We start from the raw sequence: 15,760 nt of genomic DNA on the forward strand, positions 1-15,760 counted from the left end.
TACATATATATATCATGTCTTTTTATATATAATTTAAAATAAAAATAAGGTTACAGTCTAAATACAGTTTTATCTTTCAAGCAATACAAAAGTTGCAGTATGGTGAAATTAAAATAGCTTCTTGTTAGACTTCTACTTCTCTATTATTTATTTTCTTCCTTCTTAGCCTACTTATTGCAGGTCCCTGCTTAGCTGATGCCCTGTGGAGGAAGCCCCAATCCGGTCTAAGCAAAGCCAGTGCTCTAGAATGTTCCCTTGCTGACTTTTCCCCTAGTAGTCAGCAACTACACTAAAAATCAGTTAAAGTTTTTTGCTTTATTTTAATAAGAACCATCAAACCATCAAAAGAGGTAGTAAAGGCAGGAAGAAGTCACATTTAGATCTTTATTAAACAGAGATGTATAATTAGAGTAATAAAATGCAAAACATCAAGAAATTGGGTGTGTCTTTTTTTAATACAACCTTAGGAAAGGCAGTTAGAAATCTTAATTTTAAGGACACTTTACTCCTAAATATATGGTATTTTATTTATGCAAAGGCCTGACATTGTTTTCAGGGACAAGTGGGAAAAAAAATGAAAACATAAGACAAGCTCTTCAGTTGTCTTTATCCTCCCAGCTGACCTGAGAACAAGTGAAAAGAAAATGTGGCCTCTTTAGGTCTCATGTGAGGATGCATCGGCTCCATTTTTCCTAATACACTCCTACCCTGTGTGTGAAGTGCAGGGAGGAAGGATAAAGCAGTGGCTTTAATGTCACAATCCAGGGCTTCTCCTTGCCTAGTTTAAAAGCAGTCTCTTTCACACAAATATTCAGGAGTTCTTGCTTTTTTAATTTATTGGGGTGGCATTGGTTAAAAAATTTATATAGGTTTCAGGTGTACAATTCTACATATGTGGAACCTAATGAACAAAATACACTGACAAACAAAATAGGAATTCTTGCTTTTATTTCCTCTCTTTCAGGCAAGATGTCTCTACAAGTTCTACCTCTCTCCTCTTCTCCTACAGAGGGCGCCATTTCCAGGGGGGCTCACCGCGATCTCCTGGGTTAGGGCTCTGGTTTTGGCGGAGAAAGAGGCTGTCTTGCAACTGTGCCGGGAGCCTTTGTGCCTTCTCTGGCCCCTTGTGCCCTGGCACCACTGGCCTATGCTCTGTTAAGTCGGGGGTTAATGGGGGCTCCCCGCTTCTGCGCTGCTGGCGCCCCAAGATGCCCACAGCAGTCTGTAAGAGCACTTCTCCCTGGGTGGAAAACCGCAACCCGCCCCTCCCTCTTGTTATCAGGTCTTTCCCAAGCCAAAGAAACGCCAGACCTGGATTTTCTGAAACCCGGGGAGAAAGGATGGGACACAGATATCCCATTCGCTTGCTGGATTTATCCTCTCCTCCCTCTGTTACCCTCCAAGGTTGGAGAGGGCGGGTTTCCCTCTTCTTGTCGCAATCTGTCCTTACCTTCATTCCCAGTAGCTTCAGCCACCCGTTTTCCTGGATCCATCAAGCAGGGAGAGAAATTTAGCTAGCCAATAAAAAAAACAATAAAACACTCATTGGGAAGTATTTCCAAAATATTGCACTTGTTTGCGTAAGTAGAGTACTGATCACCTATGTGTCGCTGGTTACAGGTCTTTCTCCTGCACACAGCTGGGAGCACGTGGAGAAGAGGGCTGCTTCCATTCCGTCTGAATCCTCAGGAGGTACATACACCACACAGCCCAGGCTTAACACAGAGCCACTCTATGACTGATAAATAATGATCTAAGTCAAGATCTGGGCCAGAGCTTTCATCTTTGTGTTCTTACTTCTGTTCGAATTTGACCCTGTAATTCAAAATGAAGCAAATATTTACTGTCTTGTTCGAAGTCTTTATAATATCACCTCATACACACGTACATACTTATATGCGCATATTAGTAATACTACACTGGATAGGCACCTATTTCTTGATTTATCGACAACATGAGGAACATTTTTTTGCTTCTTAAAAACTCTGAAACATTCCAGAGACTTTTTTTTCTTAATACAGAGGAAGTTCATTGTCTTAAAGTTCTGAAGACTAGGAGTTCGAAATCACGATGTTGGCAGGGCCTATGTCAGAATCAAGGTCAGAAGGCCCCGGAAGACTCTTCCTTGCCACTTCAAGTGCCTGGTAATTGCCAGCAATCCTTGCCATTTCTTGGCTTGTGACTTCATAATTCGAATCTCTTCCCATCTTCACATGGCCATCTTCCCTTTGTGTCTCTGTCCAAATTTCTTTAGGCTTATAAGGACGTCAGTCTTTGTATTAGACCCACCCTTATCCAGTACAACCTCATCTTTTACTTGATTACACCTGCTAAAACCCTATTTTTAAATTAAGTAACATTCACAGATTCTGGACAGACATGAATTTGGGGAAATACCATTCAACCCAGTACAACAATTACGGGAATTTTGATGCTCCAGTCTCAATAACTGACAGTATGAATAGACAAAAATCAATAAGTACATATCGACCAACTCAGCCTGACATATACAGAACACTGTAACCAACAACAGCAGAATGCATAATCTTTCAAGTGCACCTAAAACATTCATCAAAATAGGCCATATAAAAACCACATGACAATCAATCCCAAAGTACTGAAATTGTACACAATAAGGTTTCTAACAAAAAAAAAAAGGAATTAAAAATAAAGCAATAAGAAAAGACAAGTAAAACTTCCAAATATCTGAAAATTATAAACATACTCTAAGTAATTTCTAAGTAATTTTGGAATTACACAAAAGGCTTCTAAATTTCTTTTGTGCTTAAAGAAAAAATTATAAGGAAAAGTATAAACATTTTAAACTGAATGTTACTGAGTACATAAAGGATATGACATTCACGTATTACAAACTTATGTAGAATATTGGCATCTCATAAACATTTGAAATAAAAGACTAGAGATGAGGAATATTAAAGGGATTGGGGTAAGATGGTTTCATCAGCTGTCGTTAGATAAATGACCTTTATGTCAATATTTGTGTGTTGTTTTTTTTTGTTTTCAACATAGCTTTTATTTTATTAAAATATTGATTCCTAAAAGTTAGAACATCTACCTGTATCCTATGGGCTTAAATATCCCCTTAGACAGAAACAACCAAGACTTTCAAGTTTTTTTAAAAAACTATATGCATATTTGATAGTGTATATGTGCATATGTACATATTCTATATTGCATATAAAACATATCCATTTGTCGCAGTTTCTAACCTGTGATCTATGAACAGAGAGGTATGTTGAGCCTTGCTGAATATTTAAATTTTGCAGTTGGTTCTCTGTAGAGCTCAACAGCTTTTATTGGATTCTTAGAGGAATTCATGAACCTAAAACTCTAAAAAACAACTTTAGAGATTAAAGTGTATTTCAATGCTACTCTTTACGCTCCATATTCTCTTCCCCCTAGTGACATGTTAGTGTTGTACTCTGTTATTGACGTTTTGGATGCCTAAGTAGGAAACATTGCGAAACATTGAGAATAATCCCTTTAATGCAAAGAATGGCCAGATGTGATAACATAATACAGTCCTGTTGAAGACTCTTGACTTGTTTAAAATTTAAGTAGCATTACATCTCTATTGAACTGGCTTAGAAGAAGCATGGAAACAGCTTTTATGCTGTCTATGAGGCCAAAAAATAAATGCAATTCTGCACATTTTTTATTTGAAAGTATTCACAAATGACATGCAAGGCATAAACGTTGGCCAAAAGCCACAACTAAGCATTGTGTTTTAAAAAAAAAGAAGAAAAAAGAAAAACCTGTATTTTTTAAGCCAAAACTATTTAGGAATCAGTTCTTCATTTCCTAATTATTAAATTTTCAACAAAACCAGAAAAAAATATGTCCAAAATGATGTGCTTTAAATATCATCTTTCAGTTAACTAATCATGACAACTTTTAAAAATTAAAAAAAAAAATTGATCAATGGGCTATGTAAACAGTCACACAGGACTAAAGAGGACTCTTCTACTTGGAATAACAAGAAAAGTGTGCTACAGAAAGCTTGGTGAGATGCTTGAGAAGTGAAATTAATGAGATAGATGTGTACTAAGAGAAATGATTCTACACACATGTTCTGAATGCTTCTGCTTAGATTAATGTTTTCCTGTAAATAACACTGGTTATCATCGAGTTCAGGTCAAACAATGCAGCTATAATGATGAATCTACCATAAGTGAGGTATTTTGTCATTCAGAGCCAAGATATGAAAGTTTTTAGAAAAATACTAAATGAGCAAAAACACTTTGGAATCTTCAAATACAGCACATGTAAAAGTTTTAACCTAAGTGACAATGGATAATGAAACCTGAAAACAAATACAAATTTTTTAATGTCTTCAAGATATAAGTGTCAGCATTATAGAGCATGGAAGAAACACCTACTGTATTTCACATCCTATCTAAATATATATGGCTCTCCTCTGTCTCAGAATAAAATGTCTGCCACTCACCCTTAATTATGATGCCAACATCCATGTTGGATCCACTTCCATCTTGAAAAGGTTTATTGAGATGTACGTGAGTAGGTATCTCTAACAAACCTCAATAATTTGCTTTCAGAAGAGGATAGTCTAGAAGTGACATTAAAACTAAAACATTGTCTTTGAACAAACAAGTCAAGATGCATCAGTGCATTTTTCACATCATGTGCTTTGCTTCAGGGTACCTTCAGGGGTTTAGTTCACTTATTTATAACTGTATAAGCAAGTATAAGTGGAAGATTTATGATTCCAAGAAATAAGACCCTCAGAACGCAATGTCACGTTCTCCTGCTCTCTGCAAGTTGGCCTTCAGTATTAGGAACATCCAATGGGCCATGTCATCAGCCCTGATGCTTTCTCTTCCCTGACTATCATGGGTCAGCTCATAGAATTAACAAACCCACACTCGTAAGCTGTGTTTTCTAACTTAGTTTGACTCTAAGTGCTCCAAGCTGTCATTTGGGTCTTTTGGTTTTGTTCCCACTCCCCAGTAGTGAATCCCAAATGACAGAAGTACAAGGAGAAAAACTGAGGCATTCTGAGTAATGGTGTTTCACAATCCTAGTTATTCTCAATAAGGAGTCACACCCTCACAGTGTCACGATTTTTGACCAGTACACAGAAGTTGTAAACTCATAGGTCTACAGGGCCAGGTGGTTTCTATGAGGCCAGTAGAGAACAAAAAGTTTGTGGCCCTCAGAAAATGGGCAATTACTGTTCGAATTCATTGGTCAACTTATGAACAAAAACAAAAAACAAACGAACACTGAGTGTGTCTTTTCAAAGTTACTTCAAGGCAACCTAGATATCTGATTTTTATGTGAATATTCCTGATTGCTAAATGCCTACATTAATTCTACATTTTTTAACTATTGTGTAAGCCTGTAGGCCTGGCATGAGAGCAAACATTTCACAAATATGTGACCTCTGGAATAAGACCTCTCCAAACCTTCGTCAGCCATGCGGCCATGTGAACTTGGACGAGTGACTTCAACTGTAGGATGGATGAGAAGGTTACCTTAGCAACGACCCCGGGGGTGCTTTGCAGGGTGCGTATTCGTGGAGTCTGAATTATAATCATCCCCTCCACATCCAGTACCAGCTCTCATACAAGAGCGTGGCTCCTGATCCAGCCACCAAATAAAGGGTCAAGGGTGCCTCAGTCTGTCAAGACCCAGTGTGACTAGCTCTCTGTACTTGATTCCACAACACAGATTTTTTTAATTTAATGTAAAGAAAAAAACTTTGCACTTCTAGTTACCAAATCAACTAAAATTTACTGTAGAAAAATTAGTAAATACAGATAAATAAAGGGAAATCTCTTTAAACCATTCCATTAGTATCTTGATATGGAGTCTTTTAAATCTCTATGTGTATATATTTTTTTAAAAAATGACATCATACCAAATGCATTTTTTTGTTGTCTGACTTTTTTTACTTAATACATTTATTCAAGTAATAGTGATTCTTTAAAGGAGTAAAAATGTAATTCTCATGATAAGCTTAATTTGAATTTTCTTTATACAACATAAGCACGAATATGTCTAACTGGTCAGAATCAAAAAAACAAAACAAAACAAAACAAAACAAAATGCAAAGCAACCTTTACCTCCCAAAACGCAGCTTTCCTCAAATCACCCATTAATTTAAAGATAGAACTTTCAAAATGTTCAGAAATCTAGGAGTGTTATTCTCTGATAATAGAGCCTTAGAAATCTAAGTGAAAACAGGACAAAATGCGTTCATTATATCATGACGGATATTATTTCGCTATAAGAGCAAATTCCTGGAGGTTATACGTTGTTAGTCTGAGTAATGAACCTGGAGAGAATGGGGATGGAGAGGGGGGAGGGCCACCGCACCGCCTCCGACAAGTCTGCAGGGCGTCTGTGATTAAAGCAAGAAAAAATAAGCACAGTTCCTATATGATGATATTCAATAAATGTTATTATTTACCATAAACTAACATAATAAAATATGTTAATAATATAATAGATAAAATCCCAGTATTTTGAATTTTCTTTTTTACTAAATCTCTTACTAATTAAAAATAATATAACATTTTAAACCATTAATTTGTAATTCAGCAGTGGTACAAATTTGTGTTCACATTTTCCTAGAGGACATAATTAGTAAAATAAATGACCAAGAGACTAAGTCAGAGCTGAGGAAGAAGTCCACATTTTATAAGATTATATCTTTGTTGAGTCTCCCTCTATTTCTTCCCCTTCTCTTGACCAAAAATCACTTATAAAAGCACACAGCCAAGAGCAGATGAGTTGCAAAGCAAATGTTAAAGGACGTATATAATACAGCAAGACAGTGAAATGTTTTTCTTGGGGAAAAAATCTCTCCCTGTCAGCAGCTCCAAATACTAACACAGACTTTATTTCCAAATAAGTTTTCTTTGTAGATCTTACTGCTTTAAAAGCAAAACTTAGCAGAAAAACATATATCAGTAGACTTGATATGATCAAAATTCTCATAGTTTCCTCTTAAAGTTGGACACACCAATATTGCATTCTATTAATATAACAAGACCCGTTAAAAAACCTATTAAAGATGCTGTGTCACTTGTCTTATAGTAATATTCAGAAACTATTAGGCTCACCTAAAGATGATATAGCTTTCCAAATTTTCATTTGCTCCCTGTATACAAGCCACTGATAAATCTCTTCCTTGGTAAGCATCCTGTTGCCCATTTCTGAGATTAAATAAATCAATTTTATGAAGTCATCTTGCAATACAGATGCTCCCTTTTCCCTACCCACATATTCTAATAAAAATTTAACAAGAAAATTTTAAAACATCTCATCAACATTGTTTCTACAAAGCAACTGTTAGTTATAAACAGTCTTTTATGTCTCAAAGAGATTTAAGATACTTCAAAGACTTGGTCTAAACCCCCTAAATCCAGGTTGTTCTCATGTATTTTCTAAAACATGTTAAGTTTAATGATTAAATTTTTTTTGAAGTGTTTTGTTATGCACTGGAAAAAATTTAAACTGATCTCACTCTAAAAAACAAATATTTCTGGAATTTCCATTTTTACTAGTTCTTTTTCAAAGATAAAGAAAGCAGTGTCTTTGTTCACTGTTTTTATATGTCATTGAATTTAAAGAAATAACCTATCTCATCTGCCCAAGGCAATATATATTAACATATTGTGATGCATGGTAAAAAAACAAACTCCTCACAGCTTAGTTCTTGTAGATGGTCTTCTTGGTTACTCTTCTTATCAGGAAAGAGGCTGATCTGTTTTCTTTTAGTATATCCTATGGGCCAGTGGCAAGAAAAAACAAATAAAGGCCATCTAGATAATTATTGGAAGTTTGAGCAAATATTAAATACAGGAAGCACAGTCATCTGAATTGTCCAGTTAATATTCAGTGATACATAGATTTTTAAAATCTTGACTTGAATAATTTATAAAATCATGCACATAGTAAGTATTTTAAACTAAAAATCATGGTGTATGTTTTTTTCCCCAAAGTTTCAGTGATAACATAAGTGGAGTTTAATCTGGTAGGTTTGGGTTATTTGAAATTAAAAAATTGAGGGCACTATTTTTTATTTATTTATAAGAAAGCTTCAGTGGACCAAATAAATATTTGCTCAGCTTTCTACTCTTTGTTACACTAGTAAGAACCATAAAGAAAAAAATGTATTATTTATTGTTTTAGCACATATTTTGAAATTTTTACAACCAAGAGGAACACAGATAGTACTTTAAAGGTTCATTTCCTCTAAAATAAAACAGCATGTAGCTCTTACTGCTGTCTGGATATACTCCCCTCAGTTTCAAAATTGGAGAATAAAAGAATCAAATGTTTATCTATTTGTTCTATTTGTTCTAATTCCAACTCTATCTATGCAAAGTAACAGAAGCTTTAAGAGACATTCATTTACATTTTTATTTTGCCCAATGAGATGCTTAATCTTCCCATAATGTGTGTAATACACAGGAAGTGATCAATGTTCACCGGACATTAAAAGATCATCTATTAAAAAAGTAGCCTTATCATGAGATTTATTCAGAACTGAATCATGTCTGTAATTACTCTTTGTTCTGTGCTTTCTACATTTTCAAATATTTCCAAAATGAATGAAATGCACCTATTAAAAAAGAGAAAAAAATTAATCACGGTTTCCAAAGTCTCAAGAATCTGTGGCAGAGGAAACACCATCAATTTCCAGGCCCAGCTCTCAACAATACAGAGACATTAATAAAGACAAAATGTGTAAGATCTCCCTCCCTTCAGAAGAAAAAATACATTCAGCTGATATTTTGTAATGTTTGTTGCTAAAACACTGTACTAATAGTGAAAACCTGAGTGTCTTCTGTCTTCCATGACAACATTAACATCTTAACAGTTTTCTATTTTTATTTCATACTAATAATCCTAAATTAAAAAATGAGCACTTGTGTATCTCATTACTAAAAAGTAGCAAGTTCAAGTTGTTTTATATCCCCTCCTTCTCTACCACCTCCTTATCTTACCCTCCACACACACATGCACATACACACACCAAGAGTTGTATATCTTGGCACATGGTAATTATTGAAGCAATTGTTAAAATTCACTGGAAAGTCATGGTATGAGCTAGGCAAGGACACTCTACCTGTGAGATTTCAGCTCATAAAGCTACAGAAAGGATTACTTTTTAGTGTTCAGGGCCTGCCTCTGAACACTCAGCACCCAGGGGCCTATGGTTGAAGATCACCTTACCCCAGTTGCTTTATCATTTCCCTGTATTTTATTCATGATCCAGCCCTCTCTTCATCAATACAGAATTTCCAAAAGATTTATGTAAACATTTCTAAATTTTGTTTACATAATACTATTTTCCAAATACTATTCATTCTCTTTTCTGCAGAACATGAGCCTTGACAACCTATATAGTAAAGTAGCCCAGACTGTTTAACTGCCCAGATAATAATATAGTAAGTAATATTCTTCTAGTGCAAGGGAATAAGAGAGAAGGTAGTAAGTATCTTTAGAATGAAATACAAGTTACATATCTAGATTGCCAAAGACCATGCTAAATTTTTTCTTCCCTCTTATATAGACAGTAGATGTCTACATTTTATAATGTATTCATTCCATCATTCATTCTTTCATTTACTTACTCAGCTTTGTGTCTTTTAAGCATAACCGGAAACCAATACAGTCTATATGAAAGTTTCAGGGAATGAATCATGTGCAGCTAATGTTAATATGGCTATAAGAAGATTAATTACCGTATCTTGTTATGAGAATAGGGTTTCAGGAGGCCACTTGCCCTGTAATATGTAAATAAAACAGAATTATGTATTTTTGTATAATTAAGAAGATAAACATGCACAGCTACTAGGACCAAGTTTATTTATACCCATAAAAAGAAATCAGGTCTCATTTCCTTTCTGCAAAGAAAATGATCAGAGAATCATTCTGCAGGGAAGAAGCCTATGCCTGGAATACCTAAGCACATCAAATAGTTTCAGCATTCTTCATTGCACTAGAGCTCCTTCCAAGCAGCATTTAACAGCAAAATATGTTTGTCCTGTGCAAGAGCACACTTGGAACTTAGCTTTCCAAAGATCAGGGTGAGGCATGCTGGGTATGATCTCTGTGCAGGAAGTACCAGAGCAGGAAAAGGGTGTCAAAACCTTTGGCCAATTAGATGTCGACAGAGTGGGGTGTCATCACCTGAACTTCATGCCCCAAGATTTCATACTGCCATGTCTAAAACCCATTCTCAAACCACTCACCTAACCCAATTCCAAAGTCACTTCCTGTCTTTACAATTTTTTTAGAGGGACTTTGGGAATACAGCTTGTGTCTGGGTTTAAAACATGGATGTATTTAATCAAAGTGACACAGGAGATAAAGAGAGTTGGAAGGCCCTGAAGTCCTGTTGAATCTCACTGCATTAACTCCACACCTCACATAGTTCCGGCAAGTTTGTGCGCGTGCATGTGTTTTTTTCTCAGATGAAATATAATCCTGGATCTGGGGTGCTGAGATTATAAAAGAGTCAATGGCATTTGGGGGAGACTATGATTTTAACCCTTCCACTATAGCTGAACCTAAATAATTAGACTCTATCTCTTTAAAATTTCCCTTGCAAATTGAATGAGATTTATTTTATTTCCTTTGAAACATCAAATGCATTGAGATTTTTGCAAATGTGTTGCCGATGCTACCAAAGTGGATTTTCTTTTTCTGAATTATCTACAATTTCTAATTATTACTAACTATGTGGTAACAACCACCAGCTCTAGAATTCACTCTGTACAATGTAAACCTTAATTCAGTTGGAATTAAGTTAATTATAGGGTTTTTCAACAGAATCAACTGCATTTCAAAGATAGTAAATTGTTGTGTACTACATATTATGTTCCATGTAATTTCTGAATTGCAAAAATGTCTCAGGTATTCTAGGAGGTGTTAGATGATTCAGTAATAAGTCTATGTGATAAATAATATCCTAAAGCAAAGAGACTTTAATGGCAATGTTCGGAAGTTATATTTAAGTATACTATGCAAGTTTAATCTCAAAGGATGCCACAATTAAAGCGGCCCAGTCTTAAACAGTATTTTATCTATTTTAATGGGAATAATGTAAATCCTCAGCTATATATAAAAAAACAAATAGAAGAAACTCATCAATATCAACAACATCAGTATTGTGTTGACAGGCAATCAATAAATATCTGTTGAATGAAGCATGACCCTTTTCTACAGAGAACATATACAAGTGCTAACAGCTGTCCAGTCCACCTAATATCATACCATCTGTTTTTCTTGGAGTTCTACTTTGGCAACAAGAAACCTTACAAAATAGGTGTTGGAGCCATTTGATAGTCACAACACCACAAGTATTCTGCCTACCCTCTTAAAAATGCAAATGAATCTGCAGTCATGAAAGTCAATGCTTACTACTAAAACCAAACCTAAAAAACTAAAGAAGCCCTGGTCACCTAATGAAAGAGAACATTAACTAAAGCATAAAATGGATATTCTGTGGGAACACATGGGTCACAAAAGCAAGCAAGCATCCAAAAATTTAGGGTTATCAGAGTCAACAAAAGAAGAAATATTATCCAAATTGCAACAGATGGAAAGTCCAGAAATAAAGATAGTTAATTCTTAATATTTGAATATAGCTAAATTGGATTAACTTTATTTATTTATTTATTTATATGCAAACAAAAACAATTTTTTTCTCTTTTTCAGGTGACTTTCTTTTAACTGGTTCAAATGAATAGACAGATTTAAAGAGAATTAAATAACTCTTTACCCCTACAGTGCCTCTCAGAGATAAATTGTATGCATACATGAGGAAAAACAATTCATAGTCTGGTAAATAGTCAGAAAAAGGTAGGTAAGAATTGTATGAATTTCAAGGTGGAGAATAAACTTTTATACAATCACATGAACATACAGATCAAGGAGCATATACACTCAAAACAGATTAGAGTGCAAATACTTGTACATGAGTATCCATAGCAGCATTTTTCCTAATAGTCCAAACATGGGCAGAATCTCATGTCCTTCACCTGATGAATGGATAAATAGAATGTGGTATACTTGTGTAATGGCATATTATTCAACTATAAAAAGAAATGAAAGACTGATACAGGCTGCAACATGGATGAACTTCAAAGACATTACTCTAAGTAAAAGAGCTAACAACAAAAAAATCTACATATTATATAATTCCATTGATGTGAAATGTTTGGAATAGGCAAATCTATAAGACAAAGTACCCTAGTGGTTGCCTAGAGCCAGGGCAGAGGAGGGAATGAGAGTGACTGCTGATGGGCAGCGGCTTTCTCTGCAGTGGACGCAAATAAAAATACTGTAAATTAGATCATAGTAATGTTTGCATGCTTCTGTGAATGTACTTAAACCCTTGAATTCTACACTCTAAATGAATGCATTGCATGGTACATGGATTATATGTCAATAAAGTTTTCAAAAACATAAGGGAGGTTTGAGTAATTATCTGGGCTTAGATTTGTTATTTGGAAGCATAATTGTTTACTACACAAATCAGATTCACTTGAAAGGTACTGGAGGCTCTATTTTTGTTTTTGATAATGTAATTCCTGTATTTCTAAACTATTTTAAGGAGTGTTTTCTTTATATCTCCCCTTTTAAAAAAATCTGAAGATGTTACAGAATTTTTTTAAATTATGTCAACAGAAGATAATTAAAAGTGGTACAATTTTTGCAACCTGCATTAAATCATTGTTTTTATCTTAATCTTTTATTTTCCATTCCTTTCTTGTTGCTGTTGTTCTGTTCTAATTCTACAATAATTTGCCTTAACTTTACCAAAATGAAGCTCTGTTTTCATGCTTGTCAGGATTAACCTGAAGCTAATCATTGACCTTGAGTGATGTCAAACAAGGATTTAATTTCAAGGTAAGTTAATAACATCAAAAACAATATTGTTATGCTCTGTCACCCACCAAAATACTCTTAAGTCAGAAAAGAAATTCTATTGGTTAACTGACCTTGCACAGTTTAACTGTCAATAAGCCCTATGATGAACAACTCAGAAATCTAATTTGATAATCCTGAGAAGCTCCCTCCTATTCCTAGTCCCTCCTTCTCTAAACAAGTTCAAAAAAAAAAAAAAAAAACAACCCAGCAATTATAACATTGACATTTAGCTCTAATTTGTATAGTTTTTAATACATTCCCTTTGGCATTCTTAAAATCACCCTAGCTTTCCTGGAACTTAGAAAATTCTGTCTTTAAAATACAATTTTTATATGTTGAAGCTTGCTACCATTTCTTTGTGGCAAAGAGATAAACTTTAAAACCTTATAAACAAGAAATACTTCAAGTAACAAAAATTATATGTCACCCAAGAGCTCCAAATCTCTGAAACGCGGCATATTTTTCTCCACAAGAAGATACTACTAACTCCTAGTATGTATCTGTACCTTACCTTTAACTACTATTTAAATGCCATCTCTGACTAACAAATCAGGCAAGACCCTCCAAAACTCACTTATAAAATGGGGAAGCTGCTCAGCAGGGTTTCAGAAGTTCATGACCATAAGAGCAATGCCATAGTAGAAAGTAAAACAAATGTGAAGTACCAGGAATCTTGTCTGAAAATTGTACCTCGAGGCAGCTGAGCTAATAATCTCTCTCAAGTTCTTCTAAGTGACAGGGAAGTTGGAGTAGGAGATTTCTTTTGCTTTCCTCTCTAGCCTTCAACCAGAATGAATTCTATGCACATTTACTGAGAACCTAGAGTACTGCTGAGCCCCACAGAGGCAGGGCCAAGCAGAAAATAACTCCATAGCCACACTTTCTCCTTTGAAAGAGAGCAATTTTCTGGTCAATTTTCAACTAAAATCACCTAGATGTATCCAAAACAACACATACTTTCTTTTCCATGTTTTATAAAACTCAAGAGCTTTGCATGATAATCATATGCAGCCAAATGATTTGCAAACCGTAAAATATGAAAAAGGATGAGATATCAGATAAGAAAATCAATGAGTCAAAAAAATTGTCACAGGACTATTAAGTTTTGCTTTTGTCAAAAGAAATGTTATAACAACGTTTTCATTTGTCCAAATAAAACCCACTTGCCACTCTTACAAATATTTAGGGGGGAAAAGTTTGTCTCCTCTTACATTTATCATCTCTCTCAAATGTAACAGATTCTTTCTTCATGAGTGATTCATCTTACACATAAACAGTAAATAATATCTGCAAATAAATCTGTTGAAAAATTATGTTACCTACTAAATATTTCTAGTAGCGTACTTGATTATTACCAAAATAAAATGAATGAGATTTGGACTTTAATTTGATTTTAACTTCAATAATGGTTTTTTAGAAGCAAATGCAATATTTCTGTTTTACTTCAGATATTCTGAGGTTTGACTGAAGACCTGCTGGATCCTTTCACAAAAGCTACCTGTGGGCCCATCCTGGACCTCACATTAACGTCACAGACGCCAAGAATCCAGGGCTGCACGGAGCAAGGCAGGCAGAGCCCGGGAAGCAACGTGCAAAATAGCAATCATCGGGTCTATTAACGTGGTTCCAAATCGTCCAGGCCGGCACTCAGGATTCACAGTAATTCCCGGTGTTAGCCTCGCTAAGGGACAAGTTGATGGGGCAGAAGGTGGGAAGGAAAATGACCCTGGAAGCGGAGTGTTGGTTTTACACCCGCTGGGTATCTGTTACAAGTGAATTTCCTCTGGCGCCAGCAGGTATTTTGAGCAGGCATCCCAGAGGGGAAGGATGAGAGTGAAGGAGATGAAGCCATAAGTTTGGGGATCAAAGCTTTAAAAATCTCGGAGGAAATCGGTAAGATCCGGTTTGATTGGACATAAAGCTTCAAGTGGGATGCGGAAAATATTTCAAATTTCTGAGGCTTAGAGCAGCAGGGTTAAGGGGTGGAAAGATAGGGAGTAAACAAGATCCCAGAAGGGAGATCTTAACACCAGGCCAAGGAGTTAAAATTCCAGATAAGACCACAGAGAAGATGAGAGGCTTTGCCCTGGTTTTTTTAACCCAAGTCTCCAGAAGGCAACTCTTGCCGGCAGCTCGTGCCAGCGTGCTGAGGCTGGGCTGCCACCGCTCCCAAAGGTCCCAAGTCACAGGAAGGGAAGCTGAGGCTCCAGGGCGAGCCAGGGCCGCGGACGTGCGCGCAAAGGCCAGTCTTCCCTGGAGGTCTGGGAGGAAAGCCATTAAAGCCCCGCTGCCCGCTGAAGCGCTCAGTAAAAGTGACTGCGATTTATTTGGATTAGTCACTATAAAGGTCTGGGAAGACAGCTATTTATCCGACGCTGGGCCTTGACAAATTGACTGGGCACTCCGAGAGAGGAGAGTCCCTCTGACCCAGGCGGTGCTGGGGCGGAAAGCAGGATCCTCCCACCTGCTCCCGACTCGAAGGGGCGCGCACGGCGGTAGAAACGCGCGTCCCCACCTGCGGCCGTGCCGTGGCCCCTGCCCTTCAAGATGCCCTCTCCTGGCTTCAGGGATTCAGGCTGCAACCCGCAAGCCTTTCAGGGATTTCCGCTCACTCTCTGGCGTCACTTTACCGTCACGTTTCAAGAAGGTCACCACGTCTGCGATCTAGCCGGGTTGCCCTGCAGGTGACCAGTCCTCGGCCCACCCTGGAAGGTCCACCTTGGTAAAAATCGTTTGGTCTGGCAGCATCCTGGTCATATATCAGAGGGATCATTTAGAAGGCTTTCGGATTTTTTTTTTAAAAGCACTGACGACTTGAACCTGAAAT

The 15,760-nt window shown here is 36.4% G+C and overlaps 1 long non-coding RNA gene across 2 annotated transcripts in view; it reads right to left on the bottom strand.

Moving 5' to 3' along the window:
* Positions 1–957: 957 nt before the first annotated feature.
* Positions 958–15,760, bottom strand: part of LOC129067789 (uncharacterized) — a 35,854-nt gene continuing 21,051 nt past the window's right edge. The window contains exons 2-4 of one of the 2 annotated variants that reach the window (XR_008528777.1): positions 1,601–1,815; positions 1,451–1,483; positions 958–1,057 (exon numbers count right to left, since the gene is read on the bottom strand). This is a non-coding gene — a long non-coding RNA (uncharacterized LOC129067789). Of the gene's footprint in view, positions 1,058–1,450; positions 1,515–1,600; positions 1,816–15,760 lie in introns of both variants that reach the window. The other variant, XR_008528776.1, reaches the window with a different exon arrangement.

Source organism: Pteronotus mesoamericanus, unplaced genomic scaffold, assembly GCF_021234165.1.
Source record: "Pteronotus mesoamericanus isolate MK-2021 breed Mesoamerican mustached bat unplaced genomic scaffold, CSHL_Meso_final contig_20, whole genome shotgun sequence".
Taxonomy (NCBI): Eukaryota; Metazoa; Chordata; class Mammalia; order Chiroptera; family Mormoopidae; genus Pteronotus; species Pteronotus mesoamericanus.